Here is a 14353-nt window from a genome sequence, read left to right on the forward strand (position 1 = left end):
TTCCGGCGGCTCCGGCGCTGCGAGCGAGGAGGCGGGGATGCCCCCGCCGCTGGCCCCGGCCCCGCCGCCGCCTGGCCCGGCCCCCCCCCGCCTGGCCCGGCCCCGGCCCCCAGCGCAAGGACGGGCTGGGGCTGGGGGAAGGGAGGTGGGGCTGAGCCGAAGGGACAGGGGATGCGGGGTGAACAAGGTGCCTGGGGGCAGACGGTGGGTGCTGGGTGCGACGTGGAGTGTGGGGTGGAATAGGGTCCTTGGGGTGGGACAAGGAGCTTGGGGTGGGAGAGGTCGCTAGGGTCAGGCAGGGTCGCCAGGATAAGATAGGGACCCTAAGGATCACATCGGGACACGTGGGATCAGATAGGGACTGCAAAGATCAGGCCAGATCCCTGGGGCAGGATGATGCCCCTGAAATCGTAGGGTCCCCAGGATCAGATAAGGTCCCCAGGGTTCAGATCAGGTCAGCAAGGATAAGGCCAGACCCCCCTGGTAGGGCAATGTCCCCGAAATTGGAGGGTCCCTGGAGTCAGAGTGGGACAGTGTCCCTGTGTCTGGGGTCAGGGAGATCCACAGGAGCAGCAGGGCAGGGTGCAGAGGGGTAAGGGATGCTCTCATGGCACTCTGGGCATCACGAAGCCCATGTGGAGCAATGCCTGGGGCTCAGGTCCATGTGGCCGCAGCAGTGGCTCCCTGGCAGTGGGGTGATCTCAGGACAGCAGAGGTGTGATGTGGCTCATGAGCCCAAGGGGAAACAGCTGGGGAATGGTCTTTGGTGGCAGAACTGGTTAACGCAACTAGTCACGCTCAGAGCTATTGTTCTCCACTGGTATTCAGCTCTGCAGACTTCTGCTGCTATTTCAGGCCTGCTGGAGGGCTCATGTACCCAACAGCCTGCCTGGGTTTTCTTCTAATTATTTCAGTCAGTCTAAAAAAAGCTATTACCTCCCTCTGCAAACCTCGCCTCCATTGTTCTCAGCTGAGGAGATGAGAAGGAAAGGAGAAGAAAAGTCTCGACACCCGTTAACTCCAGGTTAAGTGATGTTCTGCATAGGTATGGCAAGTGTCAGGAGGAAAAGCAGGAGATAGCTGCTGCTAATCAGAGGTGGAAGAGATACCAGCGCATCCATCAGGGCTGGCTGCCCCCATCCTGCAGGGCCAGGGGTTAATGGAGGAGCCAGGAATCACCCTGGGACACACCAGGATTGGAAATGAGAAATCCTTGTGCTGTCACTGTGCACTGACAGGGGAATGATCGCCATGTCAGCAGAAAGACATCCCCACGGTGGGGGGAGGAAGGTGCTAATAGATGTGCTGTGGTGAATCTGGGTGTTGACAAGAGGCTGAGGTGTCAGTCACACTTGGATAAGCAAAGGGATGATGATAGGGTCTAACCTCCAACACTGGTGTGAGCTGGGAGAGCATTGCACTCACCGCTCTTGTCCATAGGGTACTGGGGCAGGATGCCCCTGTTTGTTCCTCTTGCACAAGGCTGCAAGAGCAGCAGGGGCAGAGCCAGGGCTGGAGCTCCTAAGAGCAACAACACACAAACTGTTATTAGTGATAATGAGCAAAACCACACTGATGGCATCTCCTTCGTATCAGCTTAGCGCTGGGTTTGGCAAAGGCTCCAGTCTCGCTGAGATGATCTCCTTGTTGTGTAAACACCTTCTGTGGCCTTCCCTGTTCCCCCTCCGTGGCTGAGAGCCAAACTGGGCAGAGAATGAGTGGCAATGAGTGCTGGCAATGGCATAAAGAAGCCTGGATGGTGGCTGGGGGTGTGTGAGCATCCTTCCCATCTCTCCTTGACCTGGCACAACAGCACTGCTGAAAGGTTTGACCAGGAAATCGTGTCTGGCCATGGTCACTCGGAGCTGTCACCAAGCCAGGGTCAGTGCTCTGCTGCTGAGCACCGGCAGGACACCATGGGGGACGAGAGGGGAAACCTCTGGCTTTACAGATAGGGTGTGAGCTGTGGTTCCAGCCCTCCTGCAAAACTGGGATGGGTGAAGAATACCTTTAGTGTGCTGTCGACAAGCACATGTGGATGTGTGTGTGCTGCAGGAGCACACGATGCAGAGCCTGCATCCCTCTGAGTTAGCAGCTACCCTCACCCTTGCAGGCAGACCCAGAGAGAGCCACTGTGACTCCAGTGCAGGGGGGCACTTGTTGTCTGCAAGAGGATGCTCATTGCGTGAGACCATGGAGGATGGTCCAAAAATGATGTGGATAAAGCCATCAGGCCTGTGCCTGCAGCTGGGGCTGGGCTGCCCCTCCAGGGTGGCATGCACTGTTAGGCCATTGTCTTCATTGGTAAGAGGTGGTGCAATGCTGCTCCAGCAAAGTGAAACTGAGTCATGAGGATATAGCAACCTTCCAATACATAAAGGGGGCTATAAGAGATCTGGAAAAGAACTTGTTGTAAGGGCCTGTAGGGACAGGCCAAGGGGAATGGCTTGAACCTGCCCGAGGGGAGACTGAGCTGAGCTCTGAGGCAGAAGCTCTTCCCTGTGAGGGTGCTGAGGCGCTGGCACAGGGTGCCCAGAGAAGCTGTGGCTGCCCCATCCCTGGCAGTGCTCAAGGCCAGGTTGGACACAGGGGCTTGGAGCAGCTGCTCCAGTGGAAGGGGTCCCTGCACATGGCAGGGGTTGGAACTGGATGAGCTTTAACATCCCTTCCAACCCAAACTACTCCATGGTTCTATGAGTGACACCGAGGAGGCTGCATGGGTGAACCACAGAACCATTTACAAGAGGACCCACGAGTCCTCCTGCTCTGCACCTCGATGGCCACGTGTGGGGTCTTGCAAAACTTGTGGGGCAGGAGCAGAGGAGGACAGCAGTGCTGGAGGTCAGGAGGGATGGCCACAGAGACACAGCTGCCTTGAAGCTGCTGAGCTGGGACCAGCATGGTGAGGAGTCCCCACTGCCCTCCTTAACATGGGCAAACCTGTCTGTCCAGCGACAGGTACCACATGAGAGAGCTGTGGTCACCCTCATGTCTCCCTGCCATCCTTTCTCTGCTCCAAACAGGGAGCTCTGGCTCCTGCATCCAGCCCAAGGTACCTCGTGACATGGGTCAGCCACTCCACCTGCTCCCAGCTCGGTTTCCCTCCACCTCAGATGGCAATAACCCATCTCTAGGGTGCTGTGAAGCCAGGTTCATTAGCACCTGGCTTCATTAAGATGCTCTGAGCAGGGCTGGAGGGCAGAGGCCCATTAGCACAATTGCCATGTTATCGGCTGTGTTACCTGCTCAGCAGCAGGGAGGAGGAGGTGGCCGTGCCAGCAAGGCTGGGGGCCAGAGCCAGGCTCTGAGTGGCCACAGAGCTCCTGCCCTCAGCTGAAGGAGAAAGTCTCAGCCCCTTCATGGCACAACTTAATGTGGTGTCCTTAACTTAATCTGTTTGGTTGGGGCTGAAACAAAGAGGCTCAAAGAAAGCACTGGGTCTGAGTGGATGCCCAAGGATAGGGCTGAATTCAGGCTCTTGATGCCAGGTAAAGCTCTTGGCACCTTGTCACAACTGCTGTGTGTTTGTGGGGATAAACCCCTTCCCACATGAACTGCAGTCCTCTAAACTACCTGAGCACAGAGGAAGTGTGGAGGTGACCCCATTCTTAGGTGATCCATGGGCAATTATCAGCAGCAAAGGATGGAGGAGATGGGAGACCACAGATGCGGAGCTAGCATGGAAGAGTCTCCTCACCTCCCTGCCTGCTTCCTGGGCTTAAGTCTTGTGTTTTATGGATGAGCCATGTCAAAGGATGGTGTTTCCATGCTGAGAGGCCAATGATGCAAAATTCCTGCATGGTAGTGGAAGCAAAATACAGAAATACAGAGGTCTTTCCATCAATACCACCCAAACAGAGCTGTTTAAGCTGCTGCATGTCATGGAAACCACAAAGGACCTCTCTGTGGCTAAAAGTGCTTTCACACAAGCCATGCAAAGCCTCAGTGGCCTTTGGCCACCAGCATCACCTGTGCTGCCTTCAGCTCTGACACAGGAATACCAAAGGATGTTGATGTTTCAATTTAGAAATGCAGAGTTTGTGGTCACTGTAGGGGGGTTTTCTCATTCTATGTTTATCAGTGACCTGAGATGCAGCATCCCAGCTCTGGCTTCCGGATGCTTCATTTTAGCTGGACCACTAAGCCAGTGCATCGGCTCTGAGGTGGGAGCAAGCCCCAAAGGCAGCAGCAGATTCAGGATGATGCTCTGGCTTCTTGAAGGCAGCTCAAGGAAGGTCTGGCTGCTGCCCAGTTGATGGTGGTGATGCTGGTGCAGGGATGTAGCTGGAAATCGATGCTGGCATGTGAATCTGGTAGAGATGCTGTTGGTTATCGGTGGTTGGGTTTGCAGGGAGCATCGTGGGAAGCTCATTTGGCTCAGGTTTTGTCTTGCAGCTGAGTGCAGGGAATGGCTTGGGGAGGCCACGTGCTGCAGGTAGAAAAAGGGATTTTCATTTTGGGGTGGATCTGGACAACATAAAGGAGGCAGAAAGGGGAAAATCAGTTGGGATTGAACCGAAACTTCCGGATCTAAAGGAAAAACTTCCCCAAACGTTGTGGGTTTAGATCACCCCGGAACAGGCAGTTTGACAAGAAATGCAGAGTTTGTCTTCGTGGCTCACTTAGCCCCTTCTAAAGCTTAAGGGGAAAAAAAATCCATTCCCAAATAAAAAGTTAAATTCACCATTCCTGAAAACCCTTCAGGAACAGAGGTTGGGTATTCCCGAGGAGCTTCCTTTTGGGAATCCCACAAGAAGTGTTTTGACGTTTCCAAACCAGCTTCTTTTTCAGCCTCCAGATAGTTCCCAAATTCGCCTTAAGTGAGTAAAGAGGATTGAAAACTCCTGGGAGCAGCAGGCTCAGCCGGGAGCCCAGCATCCCTGTGGAGCATGGAGCAGCACGTGCAGGTTTGTTATCCAGGGAAATGAGGGATGTGGGCTCCATCTGTCCATCTGTTGGAGTTGCCTCTGGGTTCCCCTCAGGGTGCTGATGGCCGAAAGCATCCTCGGCCCTTGCTGCCAGTGTTTAGATGGGAAAATCCTCTGGCTCCTGGATCCAGGCTTCAGGGCAATGCTGTCCCCAAAGGTTCCTCTTGCAGTGGCAGCAGGCACGAGCTGAGTCTCAGTGTGAGCAGGGGGGGTGAGGTTTGTGGCCGTGCTCTGGTTTTGGTGGTGACTTGGGAGCTAGGATTGGATCAAGTGGATTCTGGAGAGATTTACAAGTAAAACCTTTCACATGAAGGGCTTATTGCACTGGCCTGTTGTGTCCGAGACAGGTTTTGGGGGCATTGTCCATTGGGCAACCAAGGCAAAGTGAGGAGTGTGAAACACTCTCATGTGATGGGATTTTCCTCCTGCCATGTGTTCACCTCTCCTTAACCCCATGGTGAGGCTGCACAAGGACTGTGAGCACTTTCCATCCCATTCCCAAGCACTTTCCATCCCATTCCTGAGCACTTTCCATCCCATTCCCGGCACAGCTGCCCCTTCCCAGCCTTTCCACCAAGGCCAGGACCTTGGTGGCTGTGTCCCACCCTAGTGATAACCCATTGCAGACAGAGGGATGAAAGAGGCTCAGGAGAGGGGCTGGCTGAGAGCACCCATGGGAAGTGATTCCTTTCTGAGACTGTAATTAATGCTGGTAATTAACGTGGAGACTCATTAGTGCTATGGTCGGGCTGGGCTCCCTCTGGTGAGCACAGCCACCGAATGTGGGCCAATGGGCTGGGAGAAGCCCATTCCCTGCCTTCATCCCTTGGCTGTGATGATGAGGATGGCAGTGTGCCTCGCAGGATCTCCTCAAACAGTCCCGATGCCAGTAAATATAAAGCAAATTCCCCTCTGCCTCCTTCCGGAGGCCCCAGGGGATACCAATGGGGCAACACCAAAGGACCTACATGTGCCCCAGTCAGTCCCGAACCACCCGCCAAGCCCGTGGTGCAGGGAGGTGAAGGCAGGATTCACGGGCAGGATCAGGCCCATGGGAGCCCCTGGCTCTTTTGCAGGGAAAAGTCTGTGTGTGACCCGTCCAGGCTGTGAACTTTGCAAACTGATTTCTGCTCTGTGTGCAATTGGGCTAATATTATTTCGTTTCCCTTTTTCAGGTGGTTTATGGGCATTTTCATCCCTCCGAGGTACAGGCTTGGGGACATCAGCTTGGTAAGTCGAGTAACATTTGCCAGGGCCTTTCTGCAGCATCCCTGCCTTGCTGCGTCCTGCATTCCTGCCAAGTGAGGTTTGTGCCTCCAGGATCCGTGCCATGCCACCGCCGGCATCCCTGCTGTGCTGACTCCAGCATCACTATCCACATCTCTGCTACCCTGTCTCCAGCATCCCTGCCACGCCGCTGCCTGCATCCCACCCCTCATCCCTTCCCATCAGCCTTTCCCTTCAGCCCAGCTCCTCAGTCCCCTGTCCCTCCCAGCCCCTCAGCTCCGCGAGCAGCACCCGCCCTGCCCGCAGCCCGTCCCTGCCTTCCTCCCTCCCTCCTCCTCCTCCTCTGCCCTCGCAGGCCGTGTGGTGCCACCCCCCCCTAGTGCCTGCCCGGCGCACCCGCACCCGGCTCCCTGCGCTCCGGCTCTTTCCTGTCCTTCCCTATCTTTCCTCTGGCTCCATCACCCCCCAGGCTGCTGCACGGGCGCTTCCCTGAGCTCCCTCGGGCGCTGTGGCTCCGCAGCCCCACGGCAGGGATGCAGGCTCCCATGGACCTTCGTCGTGGTTCATAGAATCATAGAATCATAGAATAGTTAGGATTGGAAAGGACCTTGAGATCATCCAGTTCCAACCTCCCTGCCATGGGCAGGGACACCTCACACTAAACTCACCCAAGGCTTCATCCAACCTGGCCTTGAACACTGCCAGGGATGGAGCATTCACAGCCTCTCTGGGCAACCCATTCCAGTACCTCACCACCCTTACAGTAAAGAATTTCTTCCTTATATCCAATCTAAACCTCTGCTGTTTAAGTTTCAACCCGTTACCCCTTGTCCTATCACTGCATTCCCTAATGAATAGTCCCTCTCCAGCACCCCTGTAGCCCCCCTTCAGATACTGGAAGGCTGCTCTGAGGTCTCCATGCAGCTTCCCTTCTCCAGGCTGAGCAGCCCCAACTTTCTCAGCCTGCCTTCATACAGGAGGTGCCCCAGCCCCTGAGCATCCTCGTGGCCTCCTCTGGACTTGTTCTAACAGTTCCATGTCCTTTGTATGTTGAGGACACCAGAACTGCACACAATACTCCAAGTGAGGTCTCACAAGAACAGAGGGGCAGGGTCACCTCCTCTTGATGCAGCCCAGGATACGGTTGCTTTCTGGGCTGTAAGCGCAGGCTGAAGCTGGCTCATGTTCATTTTCTCATTTACCAACACCCCCAAGTCCTTCTCTGCAGGGCTGCTCTGAATCTCTTCTCTGCCCAACCTGTAGCTGTGCCTGGGATTGCTCCGACCCAGGTGTAGGACCTTGCACTTGGCATGGTTAAACTTCATGAGGTTGGCATCAGCCCATCTCACAAGTGTGTCAAGGTCCCTCTGAATGGCATTCCTTCCCTCTAGCGTATCAACAGAACCACACAGCTTGGTGTCATTGGCAAACTTGCTGAGGGCACACTCAATCCCACTGTCCATGTCACCGACAGAGATGTTGAACAAGACCGGTCCCAACACCGATCCTGAGGGACACCACTCGTTACTGGTCTCCAGCTGGACATTGAGCCACTGACCACAACTCTTTGAGTGCGACCATCCAGCCAGTTCTTTATCCACCGAGTGCTCCACCTATCAAACTGATGTCTCTCCAGTTTAGAGACAAGGATGTCATGTGGGACAGTGTCGAACGCTTTGCACAAGTCCAGGTAGATGCCATCAACTGCTCTATCCCTGTCCATCAGTTCTGTAGCCCCATCATAGAAGGCCACCAAATTGGTCAGGCAGGATTTCCCCTCAGTGAAGCCCTGCTGGCTGTCACCAAGCACCTTGTTGTTCTTCATGTGCCCTAGCATGCCTTCCAGGAGGATCTGCTCCCAGACTTTGCCAGGCACAGAGGTGAGACTGACTGGTCTGTAATTCCCTGGATCATCCATTTTCCCCTTCTTGGAAATGGGAGTGATATTTCCCTTTTCCCAACAAAAGGAACTGCAAGGACAGACCCTTTGCATCAATGTTTTGAGGGTTTATTTGTGTTATTTAACTTCAGACACCAGTTACTGCTGCAGAGGAAGTGCATTTCGGATACAAACTGCCAAGTGCCCTCTGAATGGAACTGGAAAGCTGGAAACATGCTCAGAAATCCATGAAGACCACACGAAAGCATGGGAAAGACAGACCATGGCATGGGAGCGGAGGCAGAAAGGAAGGCAGCTTAAGGGGTGATGTGGCCTCCTTTGTATTTCCCGGTGCAACACTGCCCCTATTTTGTCTTGGAAAACCCCTTGCAGCTCAGCCCTGAAAGCAGGATTCAGCAGCTTGGAGTAACCCACATGTTTCCTTTGCTGCCTTAGAGAAACCAGTGGAACAGAGCAGGCTTAAAGCCTGCTGAAGAGGCCCATTTATCTGGGAACTGAAAGCAAATACTGGGATAATATTTGGAAAAGCCTGTGAATGGGCATGGCCCAGCATGAGCCAGGCAGCAGTGACCTGCCAAGCTGGGGGGGGGGGGGGGGGGGGGAAGCCACCCTCTGCGTGTGGCTAATTTTCTCCTTTTCCCTCATTTCCTTTCCATTTCCTTCCCGGCTCCAAAAGGTTTTGCTGTGCCTGGATGGGTCCTTGGGATGTGTTTCCCTCGGGAGAGTGGCAGTGCTGGAAGAAAAGGGGATGTTTCATGGACAGGGTGGCAAGAAACACAGGGTCTGAGCATCCTGAATGGGGGGGAAGGTGTTTCTTTGCCCTGGTTAACACCCAAGGCTGCTCTGCAGGACCCGTTTAATCGGATATCACTTAAAACCAGACTGATTCCTGCCTAATTAGTCAGCAATAAGCATTTAACTGGCAAGGCTGCAACGAAGCTGCAGCCCCCCCCCCCCTTCCTGGAGCCATTGGCAGTGTCTATTTTAACACTCGGAGCCTGGCTGGGATTCAATGAGTGGGTTTGGGGTTGGTGTTTTGGCCATTTAAAAGCATTAGCGTGTGTTCAGAATGCAGTTGGGCATCTCATTTGGGGATGAAGTATAATTACGCTTGATGAGCACTAATAAGCAGCTTTCAAAATGAGACCAGGGCTGCGTCTCTGCCGCTGTCTCCTGCGGGGAAACTGATATTCCTCACCAGCGGCTGATGCTGATGTTTTATGGGACTAATCCAGACACGTCTGAGGCCCCATAAACCCCACTTGGCCTTTCACTGCCTTGTTTTAAGGGTCTTTTTCCACCTGGGATGAGTTTTTAGTGCTGGGGAGCTTTGCTCCTTGTGGGATTCCCCCCCCCCCCCCCCCCCCCCCCCCCCGGGGGTGCCTTTGTAGGATGCAAAGGGGGATTTGCCAAAACCAGGCTTTTTCACCCCAATTTTCCAGCCTCAAAGGGAAAGAAAATGAACATTGGGGGGGTTTTGAGTGTGCAGAAGGGAAACTGAATTCTGAGCCCCAAACTGACCCCAGGACTTGGGACCTTGGTGCTGGCTCGAAGCCTGGGGCAGACGCTGCTGGTGCCGTCCCCAGCCCAGATGCTGGTTGCTGGTCGATGGTTGAACTGGTGTCGAGGTCGTCTCTGCTTTAGCACCAGCGCCTGCCTAGGTGGAGCTGCTTCTCCTTCAGCATCCCGTCCAGCCAGAAAGCGCTGGATCCGGTCTGAGCACCCAAATCCCTCCTGCCTGCAGCGCCCGAGCAGAGCTCAGGGGTAAAGAAACCCACCCAGGCTGCGGGTTTGTGTTTGTTTTCCACGCTCCCCCTCTGAAATACCATGGCAAAGGTAAGCTCATGGGGATCAGGCTTCGGCAAGCCCGGCTGCGCTGCCGAAAACCTCCAGGAACGCCCTTGGTGAGCCCCAAGCACACCCTGTGCTGGGATGGGGAGTGAGTCCTGGCCCCAGCTTGCAGGGGGATGTGGGCACACGTGTGACACTGACCCACAGGACACCCCCTTCTCCTCCAAAACCGGTCCCTTCCCAATGGGAAAGGCAGCAGAGCCCCTCCAAAACCCCATAGGGATAAGCGGACCCACTGCTCTTGCAGCCATCTCTCTGGCAACTCCCAGAGCTGCTGCTCACTGGGCTCTGAACCCCGAAATTCCCAACCGGGTCAAAATACTCCCAAAAAGCTGAGGTGGGAAAGGATGAAAACCCCTTCCTGGTTCTGTCCCGGCCCTGCCGGGCATGGCTCTGGGGTTGGCATGGGGGTTTAATGGTCACTAACTGGAGTTTGGGGGGGGAAGCACCTTTAGCTGGGAATGCTTGGTGCTTGGGCAGCTCTCCTGAGGGTTTTCCCAAGGCATTTTGCAGCTATTAAGGAGATGCAGGTAAACAGCCGAGCCCCAGAGCCTGGTGAAGGTGCCAACTGCTCTGCATGGAGCCCAGGTCCAGCCACCGACTCCGGGCTGACCATGTTCCATGTTCCAGCCCTAAATAGCTGCCTTTTGGGGGCAGGTGGGTCCCGGCAAACCTTGTTTTTCTGGGCACAGCAAGCGCATTGTGCAGGGAAGGCTTTCCAAGGATGCTCCCCACGCCCTTTTCAGGAAATACCACGCAGCTCCCTTCGTGCCATGCCAGAGTTTGTTATTTAATGGGCACAAATGACAGCCTCGGCAAGGACACGCCGTGTTTTCCCTGGGTTCTGTCTGGGAATCGCTGCTGGTTTGATCTTTGCATCTCTCCACCTCCAGGCTCTCTCTTTCCCTGCTCCCAGTGCTTGTTCCAGTGCAACCGGGTTTGTTAGGGAGTGAAAGTTCCATCGGGGGGTCCGGTCACAGCCGCGTCCTTGAGGGCATCGCTGGACCCGGGGATGAAGTAAACCGGTTGTATTTGATACAGCACAGGGAGCAGGCAGCCGCCATCCCTGCCCAGTGCCCTTGTGGGAGCCCAGTTCCCAAGCCCAATTCCAGCCCTGGAGCCACCATCCTCACCATAACGCTGTGATTCCTGCCAGGGGGATCCGAAGCATCCTCCCCCCTGCACAGGGATGACACAGCCCCGGAGCAGCGCCGGTGTAACCGGCTTTTCCAACAGCGCTGGTCCAGGGTGGGGTTGGGTTGGCCCAGGGTTTATTACAGCTCCTGCTTGGCTCTGATGCTGTTCCTCATCTCGGATGCAGTGGGATGGCAGTGGGGAATGGGAGAGGAGGAAAGGTTCCTGCTCCATGTACAGGATGGGTGCCCTCAGAATGCACCCGTGGGGTCCCCAGCACCCTGTCCTTAGGGATAAGCCCCTTTTGCACCCCAAAACAGAGCAGATGGGAGCCTGGACAGCCCTGGCAGAGCCTCATAGGGATGCAGCAGGAGCTGAAGCATCTCCCAGTCCCACCACTTGGGCATTTCCTTCCTTGCCCTAGTTTCCATACTAACAATAAACCCCAGAACTGTTTGAGATGAGGGAAAGGTCCCTTTCAATCCCAGGCCAAGCACAGAGACACTTTATCTTTTAACCTGTTGATTCCCCCCCCTTTCTGAATGCCTGTGCTGGGCATGACAGTCCCTGGAGCGCCTTTCACGGCTCAGCTCCAATGGTTTCTATACTCCCAGATCCATCTCCTGGATACTTTCACAGTCCTGAGCCCATCGTGGGCCCTTCCTCTCTGTTTCTCATTGCCAGCATTTGTACCAGGGGACATTCTGACTGGGCTGGGAAATCTCCCTGCCCGCGGCACCGGCTCTGACAGCCAAGGCTTCATCCGAGAGGGAGAAAGCATCAGACAGGATGAACCCATCCGGATCCCAGTGAAATACCAGCAAAGCAGCACAGGAGGAGGCTGAGGGAAACCTCCAGCCTGGAGCAGCACAAGGACTGCGCAAGCCCCGACCGTCACTGGACAGATGTTGGTGTAATTACAGCTAAAACCTTTGGTGCTGGGGATGCTCCGATACCCTGAGTGTATCACTGCAGTCAGGCAGCTTCTATAATCTCCAGTTTAAATCCCTTTTGCTGCTGTCTTCAGTGTTTGGAAGAGATGCTGGATGGTAGAAAAGCATTAGTACATCCCTGCTTGGTCAGCATCCCAGACTGGTTTGTGTTGGGAGGGATCTTAAAGCTCATCCAGCTCCAATCCCTGCCACAAGCAGGGACCCCTTCCACTGGAGTAGCTGCTCCAAGCCCCTGTGTCCAACTTGGCCTTGAGCACTGCCACGGATGGGGCAGCCACAGCTTCTCTGGGCACCCTGTGCCAGCGCCTCAGCACCCTCACAGGGAACAGCTTCTGCCTAAGAGCTCAGCTCAGTCTCCCCTGTTCTGTCAGGTTAAAGCCATTCCCCTTGGCCTGTCCTTACAGACACTCCCTGGTTTTCTTGTCTCTAAGTACTGGGACAATGCTCCAAGGTCTCCCAGGAGCCTTCAAACCCCGTGGTCCTGCCAGGGATCAGAGCATCTGGGACATTTGAAATGAGTTTCCCTGTGCACAGGTTGATGTGTCCAGGGCCACTGACATGAAGCTGCTGCTCATCACCCACCTTCCTTCACCTTCCTTCACTGCATCCCCTCCTTCCTCTCCATCACATTTGCCATCACCTCTTTGGAAACAGCTTGTTCCAGGTTTAGGAAGGAAAGAGAAAAACCAGGGGCACTATTTCCATTGATCATGGATCTCCTGGGAATTCACCCAGGGTTTTACCAACTTGGAAGCTGGCGGCTGCTAAACAGTGTCAGTGGCATTGCCAGAGCCCGTGTGCTGCTGTCACGTATCATCCATGGGGATGCTGCTCCACAGCACCTCCAAACCTTACTTTCTGCTGGCAAGCTTCACTTATGTGCAGGATTTTACCATTAATACAACAAAAACCAAACAATCTGGTGGCTGGTGAGCCTGGTGATGCTCTAACACCTACAAGGAGATAAAGGGATTGTTTGAGAGGCACGAATTTAATGTGAAAACACTGATTTCCCCTTCAGATTTACAGGTCCCTGGATGGGAGCAGCAACAATGGCCAAGAACCCCATGTTTTGCCATCAGGAGGGAACTGGGGTGGCTGGAGGAGGATGCTGAAGTCATCATGTTTAAAGGCTGTTGATAATGAACTGGAGCTAATGGGCTGGCGTTAATGGGCACCCTGATGGTGAGAGCCCCAGTACTGGAGCTGTGCAGGTGCTGGAGCCAGAGCTGGATGGGGTTTTTCCACATGGGCTTCCAGTGGTGAGTGAAGAGTCAGTCTGCAGAGTGAGTCCCCGCTGCAAACAGGATCAGGAACTGCAGCACTTTAATTATGCCAGTGCAAATTTCACTCATTTGGTTAAGCCTGGGAGCTACAGAAAGAGCTGTTTCCAGGTGTGCCCTTCATTAACCATGGCACGCAGCCTGCCCGGGGCTGCAGCCACCGGCATCGCCATCACCATGGCCCCGCTCACGTCCCTGGCACACCGCTTGGCTCACATAAATGGGTTTTAACCTGATTTGTTTGCTGTAATCCCTGCACTGAGAGCCAAGGATAAACCCTCAGCTCCCACCACCAGGGCCTGCGGGGCTTTATGGGGCAGCTCCCACCGGCCGATGTCCCCAGCGAGCCAAGCAGGCACCCGGCTCCATCACCCCAGGGGCTCATTCGGGCTTCGTGTGTTCGCAAACTGCTTTTTGTTGGCTTCAATGCGAACAGAGCACGGCCCCCGCTGCCCGCTCTGCCTGCAGGCAGGGACAGGCAGCAGTCACCCAGCGCCAGCGCTCCCATCCCACCCCACAGAAATAGCAGCTTTCGGTGCTTTATTTGCACTTCCCTTCCCTGCCCTTGCCTTAAAAAGGCGCAGAAGGGTTCGGTTTTCAACCGAGCACCGTTTAAGCGATGCTCTTCCCGGCTCGTCCGTCTCCCCGTGGCACAGTGCGCGGTGGGATTTGGGCTGTAACTCATGGAGCGACATAAACCTGCCAGGATTATCTATCGTGTGCTTTATAGAGCACAGTTCGAGCGTTACTGGTTCAGCAGCGCCTCTTTCTGTGCTGCCTTTGCAGCAGCTCCTGTTTCAGCTCCCTGCTCACCAAACCCACTGCATCCCCTGTGGAGCGCAGGAATTATCCGGGTTTTTAGATAATCCCAGGAAAAGGGTTAAAAGGAACCCTCTGCCTCAGTGCATGTCCAGTGCAAAGCACGTGAGGCCAAAGGCTCGTTTTCCTGACCCCCCTGGTAAATCCTATGGGCTCGGCTGGAAAGCTGCCCTCCAGGACATAAGGGATACACTCTGAGTTTCAAAACCCAGCCAGTGAGAGAGGAGGAATGTGGGGATGGGGGCACGGAAATGTGGG

Source organism: Melopsittacus undulatus, chromosome 9 (genome assembly GCF_012275295.1).
Source record: "Melopsittacus undulatus isolate bMelUnd1 chromosome 9, bMelUnd1.mat.Z, whole genome shotgun sequence".
In the NCBI taxonomy this organism is placed as follows: domain Eukaryota; kingdom Metazoa; phylum Chordata; class Aves; order Psittaciformes; family Psittaculidae; genus Melopsittacus; species Melopsittacus undulatus.